This window comes from Suricata suricatta, chromosome 9, assembly GCF_006229205.1.
Source record: "Suricata suricatta isolate VVHF042 chromosome 9, meerkat_22Aug2017_6uvM2_HiC, whole genome shotgun sequence".
Taxonomy (NCBI): Eukaryota; Metazoa; Chordata; class Mammalia; order Carnivora; family Herpestidae; genus Suricata; species Suricata suricatta.
In genome coordinates this window covers 106,194,302-106,205,234 of record NC_043708.1, presented here as the reverse complement: position 1 = coordinate 106,205,234, position 10,933 = coordinate 106,194,302, and the positions used below count along the sequence as shown (strand labels likewise).

Here is a 10,933-nt window from a genome sequence, read left to right as displayed (position 1 = left end):
CGCCAGGCAGAGTCGCGCGGGCCCCTGACCCCCTCCACGCGCTCCAAGCGCACCCCCACTCCCGGGGCTGAGGGCTGGGAGCCTGCCCTTCGGAAGAATGCACGGGGTGGAGCACAGCGGAGGAAAAAAAACAACTGGGTACCGCAGCCCCACCCCACCATGATCTTTCCCCACCCCTGGCTGTTCTTGGCCTTGGCCAAGCTCCACCGGCTCTCTCCGGAATGCCCCTGCCCAAGGGAGCTTCGCCACCCTCACCCATTCCCCAGGACTCCTTTTCACAGGACTGGAAGGTGCTGGGCCTGGACTTCTGCCACTCCGCGGAGACAGCGAAAAGAGTTACGGGGACACAGAGGACAAAGAAGAAACAGCCACCCACACTATGTGGCTACTCCCAGGTGCTGAAGGAACAAGTTGTAGGTTGTAGCTACTGCCTGCCTGCCTGCCTGCCTGACCCCCCCCCCCCCCGCCGAGGAATTCTGGAAAACGCACCCCTTGGATAAAACTTCCAGAATGAAACAGGGCGTGGGGGGGGGGTCGTCCTTCCTTGCCTGCCCAGGCTTTCTGAGCTCTTTTTTCTGCCAGCCTTGCCTTGTTTGTCACATGTGAAGACTTGGGGGAAGGGGCACAGGACCAGGAGTCCATAAGCCTCCATTTAGCTCTGTGGCCTTGGACAAGGTTCTAACTCTTCCTGGGCCTCAGTTTCCCCACTCACCGGGAGTTAATGATCTCTAAGGACCTTTTTATGGATCCTCGATGGTACTATTGGGGATCTTGGTCAGCACGGCCTACAGCTGCACATCACATACATAAGTGTGTGCATGTGTGTGTGCGTGTGTGTGTCTCAGTGGAGCCTCTCTGTCCTTTTAGATGTAAGTTCTTGGAGGGAAGTGACAAGGCCATACAAGCAGGCAGCCACCCCTTGCAAACCAGAGGTGGACAAGAGCAGTGGGCACAGAGTGGACCCCAGTCTCAGCTTATGCTGAACTCAGAGTGGCCTCATGATCCCTACTTTGCCTTCACAAGGGTTCAGGGGAACTAAATGAGATTTGAGATGTGAAGCCCTTTGGAGGGGAAGGCAAGGCCAGGGGCGGTGTCCCTTCTGATGTCATCTTTTTTTAATGTTTATTTATTTATTTTTGAGAGAGAACACAAGCAGGGGAGGGGCAGAGAGAAATGGAGACACAGAAACTGAAGCAGGCTCCAGGCTCTGAGCTGTCAGCACAGAGCCCTAACGCAGGGCTCGAACCCACTAACTGTGAGATCATGACCTGAGCTGAAATCAGACACTTAACCACCCGGGCGCCCCATAATGTCATCTTTAGATTCTCCCCTCCCCCAAGACAGTGATGGGCTTCGGAGGCAGAAGAGGATGTGAGGTGTTCAAAGCCAAACACCAGCCTCGCTCCCACCCTGCAGAAGATGTTGGCACCCACAGTGTAGGCACACAGCCCACCACCAGCATTCCCCGCTAAGGTGAGCAGGGACAGCCAGTGCCCCACTGGACCCCTGGCCCCGCAGCCCTCTCTGTGTGCACCTCAGGAACGAAGAGGGAAGACTAAGTGGCTCCCCAAACCTAAAGGGGTGTGGGTCGGTGGATTACTGATTAATCCATCGGCATGTCTTGGCCAACCCCCTGCGGCCGGTGCCGCAGTCCCCCACCTCTGCTGCTGGGAGATGAAAGCCTCTGGAGAGGGCTGTGGAGCAAGGAGAGGCTGCTGTGGGTCAGGGGGGAGCAGGGGAAGAGGTGAGCATGGAGGACTTTAGACCACTTGCAGAAGAATTGAGGGAGTATTGGATTCAACTTCCCCATTTCACATTAGGAGATGGAGACAGAGAAGAAGGGTGACATGCCCAAGGTCACACAGCCAGCAAAGTTTCCAGAGCTGAAACTCGAGCCAGGGCGTCAGGGCGGTGTACAAGGTCTGGGCCCCCTGTGCAGCCTATAAGGACAGGAGGCATCGGAAGGCCTGGGAATGTTCCAGTGACTGAGAGGAGCATTCTAGCCCAGGAGAAGGAGCCAAGGTGCAAAGGTGGGGAGCAGAGGAGAGGGTGCTGGAGTCCCAGGGAGGGGCTAGAAAGCTGGGCTGGGAACGGTAGACCTTGGAGGGTTTTGAGGCCATGCCAGTTGGGAGCTAGGGGGCCAGGACATTCCTGGAGAGACCCAGACCCCAATACCCAATGAGACAGCAGATGACATGTCAGGAAAGGCAGTGAGATGACATGGAAAGAGCACCAGGAGCCAGGCAGCCTGGACTCAAATGGCCTTGAGCAGCTGTTTTTCTTCTCTGATCCTCAGTTTCTTTTGTCTCTGAGTGGGGATCAGAATCTCCTTCCTTGTAGGGTTAGCGTGGTGACCACAGAATGCATTCGGAAGTGCTCTGGGAACAGGAGTGGTAGGCTCTGTTGTTTCTTTTCAAGGGCCTCAGCGGACACTTGTGGGACTGGCCCAGCCGGGACCGGGCACTGGATGTCCTTGTGGCAGTGGGAGGATGGATCACAGAAGGGTGGTTGGTGGCAGAGGGACCAAGGAGGGCATCACTCAGAGGGAGACAGAGAGCGTCACTCAAAAATATCAGTTCTCTTTGGGGACACCTTTATAACACAATGCAAGTACCCCTTTTGGGAGAAGGGTCCCACCCCATCCATGTGATGTGGCATCTACCATTTCTCCCTCTTTGCCCTCGCTGCCCCCTGGGTACGCAGGGTGCTAGGTGTCAGAAGTACTTTTCCAAGCGGGGAGCCCACTCCTCAGGGGGCTCACCAGCTCCTCTCAGGTGGCCCCAGGCAGTCTGTCCCCTTTGTCCAGAAGGCTTTATCTGACAGCAAGGGCTGTGCGCCCCAAGCATAGCAGGACTCAGGGAGGGGCCTCATGCATCCTCAGCTCTCTTGCACCGAACCCTCACTTAGCCCCGAAGTTCTCTCCCTCCTCTCATGTCCCCTGCGATGGAATCTTCAGGCCAGGATCCACTTTGCAGATGAGAAAATAGGCCGGGAGAGGGGCCAGCGCTTGCCCAACAGTGCCTCTGACAAGGCTCTTCTTCCCTTGCTTCATAGGGGCTGGAAGTATGAGCCTCATTTCACAAGAGAAGAAGCAGTCGCAGGTGCCTGGGTGGCTCAGTCGGTTAAACATCCAACTCTGGCTCAGGTCATGATCTCACAGTTTATGGGTTCGAGCCCTGCGTCGGGCTCTGTGCTGACAACTCAGAGCCTGGAGCCTATTTCAGATTCTGTGTCTCCCTCTCTCTCTCTGCCCCTTCCCCATTCATGCTCTATTTCTGTCTCAAAAATAAACATTAGAAAATGTTTTAAAAAAAGAAGTGGCCACTCAGAGGGAGTACATGGTTGACAGAAAGGCACTCTCTCACTATCCCGGAGGCTAGACGTCTCAAATCCATGTGTCAGCAGGGCCATGCCCATTGACATTTCCAGAGGACGGTGAGTCCTTGTCCCTTTCAGCATCTGGGGCTCAGGGAGGTGCTCAGCTTGTGGTGGCCTGACTCCAGTCACATGCCCTTCTCCTCTGTCTCTCTGGGTCCTCTCCTATTTATATGAGGACACCAGTCACTGGGTTCAGGACCATCTCATCTGAAGATCCTAAATTACATCTGCAAAGGCCCTTTTCCCCAAACAAATTCACAGTCCCACGTACTGGAGGTTAGGACATGGCTTTATCTTTTTAGGGGACACCATTAAGCCCAATACGGTGTCTTTCCTCCTAATGGTAGCACCTCGTGGTCCTGCAGTGTCTCACCTCATCTCAGCTGCCTGGGAGAGGCTTCCTGCAGCCCTTCCCACACCTGGTTGTTTAGAGAGGAGACAGGCTAAATAAAGCCACTTGGGGACCTGGCTGGGGCAGTGAGTTGGGGAGCTCCCCTTCATTTGACTCTGTGTCCCAGCACCTGCCAGTCTGACCATGTGTTTCAGTAGCATCCTTCGTGCCCTTTTCTCTACCACCTTTCCATCATCAGGTGGTACTTGGGAAGATGCGCTCATTGCCCCCTCTGCTCTGCTGACAGCCCTTTGCCAGGGAGCTATGAGAAATGACAGAGCTTTGCATTCCCTGCAGAGATCATAGACCCCCAGGAGAACCCCCCACCCCGGGGCGGGGGGCACAGCCTCTCCCCAGGTGTGGATCCAGTCCCTAGAGCAATATTGAGGGAGGTGGAATATGAAAGGCCCCTCTGAAGGGTGTGTGTGGAGGGGAAGATGCTAAGAGGAGAGGAAGGTGGCCCCTCACCCCCTTGTCTGGGACTCACCTCAGCCAGGGCTGGGCCACAGGGCCAGGCTTAAGGCCCAGACCCCTGCCTGCTGAGGGAAATACTGTCCTCTCGGTACCAGGAGGAAGCTGCGGTCTGCCCTGTGCCCCGTGGGTTTTTCAGGGGTCCAGGCTTCACCAAGAACCAGAGAATCTGGTAGGGCCTTCAGGGTCATTTGACCTAAGGGGGAAAGGTACTCAGGGAGAAGCAGAGATGCCAGGAAGGGGACCAGGAGACTGATGGTGTCTCCCAAGCCAGCTTCCTAGGCCAAGGTGGAGCATACAGCTGCTCACAGCCCTCTAGACAGGGGGCAGGGGCAGCCCCTCTTTGCTATAGGACTGGTCTTGAGGCAACAGTAACAGTGCACTGGTCTCTTTGTGCACCAGTCTATTTGGGTGGAGGGTTTCTATGGGTGGCATGGGGGAGGGCACACACAGAGTTTATGAAGGAGATTTAGCTCCCACCCCACACCCTCAAAAACTCCAGCGTAACCCCACAGAAACTTCTGTTTTCTCCTATCAGCCTCAGAAGGCCTCTGTCCCTGCATCCAAAAATGCCCTACGGGGGTGCCTGGGCAGCTCAGTCAGTTAACCGTCCGATGACTTCAGCTTGGGTCACCATCTTGTGGTTCATGGGTCAAGCCCCATGTCAGGCTCTGTGCTGACAGCTCAGGGCCTGGAACCTGCTTCAGATTCTGTGTCTCCCTCTCTTTCTGCCCCTCCCCCACTAGATGGTGCTTCCCCGCCCCCTTCTGTGTGTGCGCTCAAAAATGAATAAACCTTAAAAATTTTTAAGAAAACAAAAATGCCCTACAAGAAAATGGATGGAATCCAGCGGTTCTCAATCCTGGCTAGACATCAGCACAAGCCACCAAGTCAACCCAAGTCTCTGGAGGTGGAGCCTGGGTCTCTTTTAAAGTTCCCCAGGTGATTCTGATGTGCAGGGAGGCATGGGGACCCCAAGGTAGTGCTGGACTGACTCTTGGTCTGAGTCCTCATCATCCTGCTATGGGTGGGGCCCAGGGCAGAGCGTATATCAATACGGGAGCCCGCCCCCATCAGCCCAGCGTTGGTGGTGAATGTGCTGACAGTGATTGCAGCAGCACTTCCTGCCTGGATTCTGGGCCATCCCCTGCATGTGGCTTGGTGCTTCCCTGGGTTTCTCCTGCCTCTGTCCCCCTGAGTCCCATGCAGCAGGTGTGGACAGTGCTGACCGGGTGTGGACATGCTGGAGCTGAGGCAAGCTCTCCGGGAGGAGTGGGAAGAGGGGTGCAGACTCTGGTTCTCTGCTCTGAGCCGGAGGCCCCTGCCTCTTCTCCAGGCCTTTAAGGACTGCCCTCCCCCACCGCGGCAAACAGTTGACTGCCCTGGTGAACCCAGAGACTCCCTCCCTGACCCCCAGCTCTCTCTCGGCCCCTAGGTACTGGCTGTCCACAAGCCCCCTGCAAAAACTGCACTCCGTGCTCTCTCCAGAGCCAAAGGCATATTCATCACCTTAAACACAGCAGTCCCCACCTGATAGTGTATCCTAAGGGAACATTCCTGGAGAAATGAAAAAGCTCTTTGAACAACGTTTCAGCATTGTATCTAAAAGCAGGGAACTCAAGCAACCTAAGTGTCCAGCTCTAGGGTGAAGCAACAGCACACCCACTGTAAAAGCTAATTGTGAGGACAGTTGCAGCATGGGAGGTGGCTAATGATACAGTGTTGAGTGCAAAATTGCATTGGGCAGGAGTCCAGCTGTGAAAAAGCTGTGTATTTGCATGTACAAGGGCTGGAGGGGAACCAGGGGGAAAAAAGAAAACTCCAATGCCCATTTTTTAAAAGGCTGGCGATTGTGGGTGATTCTTTTTGTGATTTCTGGTATTGTTGCAATTGTTTGCATAATAAATATCTGAATGAATATATAATAATAGTAATTATTATTAGTCTCTAGGGGAAGGCTCTTGAATACACCTATTCAAGCTCAGGTGTAAAAGAGCCCGGGGGCCTGGGTGGAACATTTGCATTTGAAAGAAGCTAAAGTTTCAGACGCACACTAGCATTCAGGTCAGGGTGGAGCAGCTATTTTATAGGCAGGTTAAGACCTTGAAGTCCCCGGCTGTAGACTTCTCCACAGTCTTTTGTTCTGTGTGCCCACTTTGTGGTGCCACAAGGGAAGGGAGAGCTCACAGGTAACTCAGCCTCTGAGCTTCGTCTACACTGCATGTTATCTGTGGGGTCGGACAGGGACACTCTGACTGGGCAGGAAAAGTGCCAGTTCCCAGCCCAGAAAAGGCAAGGAGTGAGATCTGAACCCAGGTGGGGTTTAGCGAAAGGGAAGGGGCATCTCCCCTCTGGTCTTGGGTCTTTCCTCTGAGATGAAGAGGTGACAAGTGCTATCCACAGCCTATCAGTAGCAGCCTGGATGCACAAGGAGAGTTCTAGAAATAGGACTGGGACAGGGCGCTGACCAACCCCAGGGAGAAGGGGGGCCGGTGTTGGAGCTGGTTCTGAGGCTTTCTTAAAATCTGGGTGGGGACCTTTTGATGTAGGGTTCTCAGGAAAGGCGCAGGAAGCCTGCTGTGTTCTCTGCCCCCACCCAGCTCCGGAGGTGGACACACTCCCCTGCTGGCCCCCTGGGGCCTGGCTGGCTGGGCAGGGCAGCTCCAGAGGGCCAGTGAGCCCTCTGATCTATACCCAGTCTGCTCACGGGCGTGGAAGTCCAGACTGACACAAAAACAAGCCAGAAGGCTTCTTTCAGATAGGAGGATTGAAAGTGACAGTCCCCACCTAGGTTTGCCAAGCTCTTAACTATCGATGCTGTGAGCTCTATTGACCCCGTATCTCATTTAATGCTCCTGAGCCCCGTATCACTGTCCCTGTTTCAGAGTTTGGAAGGTGGAGGCAGTGACTTGGATAAGGTCGCACAGCAGGGACTCAGGACTGGCTCAAAGTTTGTGCTCTCAACCGCGGGGGCCATTCTGCCTTTCTCCATAATCAGAGGAAACATTTTGATTACACTTTGATATGCACCACTACTCCTGGAGCATGTCTGCTCTGAAGTCCACCACAACACACATCCTAACAGCTAACGTTCAAACTCGGACCCCTCTTCACATTAGCCAGCTGTCCCGAGGCTTTCCCAGGACCCAGCCCTTGAGAAACAGCCCACTTAGGGGAAACATGGAGCACCGGCCATCGGTGTCATGCATTAGAATACAGGGGCCACAGCAATCTCTTAGCCATCCTAGCAGCGGCTAGATTCTAACGGAGCAAATGACTTGCCTAAGTGGCTGCATGACTAGAGGCGGAGTTTGTACTGGCGTCTGTACGGGAAGCTAGGATGGCTTCCTCCTCAGAAAGTGTTGTGCGACTGCTTCTCAGGGATGGTTTCTGACCTGTGTTCTAGAAAGCCCCTTTGGCTCTAGCGTGTATCATACCTAGCCAACATGGTCTACTTTGCCTTTTAAAGCTCCAAGGGCAATGGATTTCTTCCAATGCCCGGATCTGGCCGAGCCAAGTGGATTGTCCTGGCCTCTGATGAAAGCAGCAGGGGCTGAGAATGTGCCAGAGCCTGTGGTCACATCTTTGTCACTATCAGATCACTCTGAGCCATATTTGGGTTTGAGAATACTCCTGAAATCCCTGCTAAATATTTTAGCTTGGGGAGGAAGCTGCTAAAGAGAGGGAGAAGATTACTGAGGGCTGTGTAAATATTTAATTTAGCGCCAAGCTGGTACCCTCAATTACAGCACACTAATGCCTTTATCGTAATATTCCTGAATCTGAGGACAAACAGCCCTTTTGCAGGCACACAGCAAACCCTGGGGCAGAAGACGCCAGGCAGAGCCTCTTTCTATCACTGCCCGCACCCATGTTACCTTTCATCTCCCTGGTATATCCTTACCACCAAGGGCTAAGGAGGAGTGGGGACAGAGGACAGATCTCACTATCCCTGCTTATGGATGGGGAAACTGAGGCTTAAAGGGTCAGGGAAGCTGGTAAGTGCCGAGCCCAGATTTCCACACTCCAGATCCTGAGCATTTCCTGCTCTACATTGGGGTCCAGAGGAAGGCTCCTAGGGAAACTGGGGGTCCATGACTCCTCCCCTCTCTGAGTTCAATTCTGCTGCAATGAATCACCAAAGGGTGTCAGCAAATTGCCTGAAAGGGCCATGTAAGACCTAAAGTCTAATTCAGCCAGGGCCTGATTGGGGTGGGGACTGTGAGGCCTCAGGGCAGAAGCCAATCCTCGGTCAGCACCTGCCTCACCCCTGCCAGCCCCGCCAGCCGGCTCTGGCTCCAGTTTTGCCCCCTTCATCAGCAGGGCAACCCCGCCCTCGTTCAACACACCAGGGCTGGACACATCACGCCTTGTCTTCAGTTCTCACGACAACCTGGGAAAGTTGGTGAGATCCTCCCACATCGCACAGGAAGTAGTAACCCAGGAGGCACAGAACGTGTATGTAAGTGCAAACGGCTGAGTCAGGACTCGAGCCCAAAAGGTATGTATGTACTCTTGGTGACCCCAAAACCTACCAGCAGGCACCCCACATTCCCCTCACAGCTGACCTTTGGATTGCTGGCCTACCAGTCCTAATGTTTGCTGAGTGGCGTCCTTGCCTCTGTCCTGGCTGGTGGAGCCTCACTCCTGAGCCGCACCTGCCCAACGCACATGAACTTGTATCCCAGGAGCAATGTGCTGGGAGTGTGGACAGGTCTCTTCACCTCGGAGCCAGGTCAGGTGCTCACAGGAGGGCCCGTGCTCACAGGATGCCATAAGAGGGAGGCTTCCTCTGGTCCCTGGTCTCTTTCTTCATTCAGTCATTCACTCTTACTACAGATCCTTGCTGCGCAGATGCTGAGACGGATGCTGTCGTAGGCTGAATAATGGTCCCCAGAGATGCTCGAAGATCCTGTGAATATGGTAACTTGTGTGGTGATAAGAATTTTGCAGGTGTGATGAAGTTAAGGATCTTGAGATGGGCAGATCGCCCGGGGTTTTAGAGGGGGTCCCTTGTAATCACAAGGATTCTTATAAGAGGAAGGCAGGAGGGGCAGCGGTCAAAGTGTGACAATGGTAGTAGAGGTCAGAGAGACGCAGCAGTGAGCCGAGGAATTCGGGCAGCCTCTATAAGCTGGAAAAGGCAAAGAAACGGATTCTGCCCTGGAGGGTCCAAAAGGAACACAACCATACCAACCTCCTGATTCTACCCCAGTAAAACTGATTTTGAACTTCTGCTCTCCAGAACCGTAAGGTAATAAAAGCCACTGCGGTTGCCATAATTTGTTATAACTGCAGTACAAACCTGACACAGATACCAAGATAAATGAGGTGTGGTCCCTGAGTTGAGGAGCCCTTTATGGGGCCATGCAGAATCCCCTGGAGAGTTTAACACAAAGGCTGGGCCCCACCCACAGAGTTGCTGGTGCAGTGGGTCTGGGTAGGGGCTGAGAATTTGCATCCTAACAAGCTCCCAGGAGATACTGAGGCCATAGGCTGAGGACCACACTTTGAGAGGCAAGGTTCTGCAGTTTTAAGGTGCATTCAGTGGTCCCGGGGATCTTGTAACATGCAGGTTCTGGAGATAAATTTGTCGGTTTATTTGTTGCCATGTTTATTGCCTGAACCCTCCTCTGCTAGAATGTCAGGTAAGGGAAAGCGGCTCCTTTGCGGCTGCGGCTAGAACGTGCCTGGCAATAGACATGCAATAAACGTCTGCTGAATGGCAGGTGGATAGCAAGGGTTTGAAGCTGGCTGGCTTGGTTTAGGTCAGACACGGTGATGTGGGTGTCCTGGGTGCCCTTGCTGATGGCACGGAGTGAATGAAATCCCACAGGGACAGAATGAAGATTAGGAAGCCAAAGAGGGTGGAAGGGCCCCTGGGGGCCCTCCAGCATAGGAGCCAGGCAGCAGGAGTATCCCTGAGGGAGGAGGAGCAGCCGGAGGAGCGGGGAGAGCTAGGACACAGCCAGGAAGGAGGGCCTTCCCAGAGGGAAGGAAGTCAGCAGCTCGGACAGCGGACAGCCTCTAAGAGGGGCTCCAGGGAGTGGGAACTCTAGCACAAAACACCCACCGTTAGGAGCTGGGGTAGCATCTTCTGTGTGAAGGGAGGGCTTAGGGGCTCAGTAAGGCATTCATTTTTTTTTTTCTCTCTTGACTTATTAGACAATTTATAGAAGCAAGATGTGTATGCTGGGAAATATTTTGGAGAATTCTGAGAAGTATCAAGAAAAAACGGAAATCTCCAGTAATCTTCTCATACCCAGAAATGAGCCTTATTATTTCTGTTTTTATTTCACGTGTGTATGTCACACACACACTATATTCCTTCAAATTGGGAGAGTACTGTTTGTATCTTTAAATCCTGTTTCTTTTACTTAATACATTGTTCCGCAAATATTGTTTTGTTATTTTGAAGAGCAAAATAAAATTTCTGAGGAGGATAATGTGCTTTCTCACAAATGTACCATAGTTTGGTTACACCCTTAGTTTTTAGTCTTTTTAGTCTTTAAGTTGTTTTAATTTACATCATCCTAAGACTAATAATGCTTGGCACCTTTTATGTGTTTATTTGCCATCCTTATTTCTTCTTTAGGGAAATAGCTATCAAGATCTTTTGCCTGTTTTTTACCTGAATTACTTCTCTTTTTTTATTGTTGAGTCCTTCATATATTCTGAATATAAGTCCTTTGT

The 10,933-nt window shown here is 52.9% G+C and overlaps 1 long non-coding RNA gene across 1 annotated transcript; it reads left to right on the top strand.

Annotated features, from left to right (window-relative positions):
* Positions 1-9,094: 9,094 nt before the first annotated feature.
* Positions 9,095-10,637, top strand: LOC115300930. Its single transcript, XR_003912926.1, has 2 exons — positions 9,095-9,163; positions 10,406-10,637. It is a non-coding gene; the product is annotated as an uncharacterized LOC115300930 (long non-coding RNA).
* The last annotated feature ends 296 nt before the right edge of the window (positions 10,638-10,933 follow it).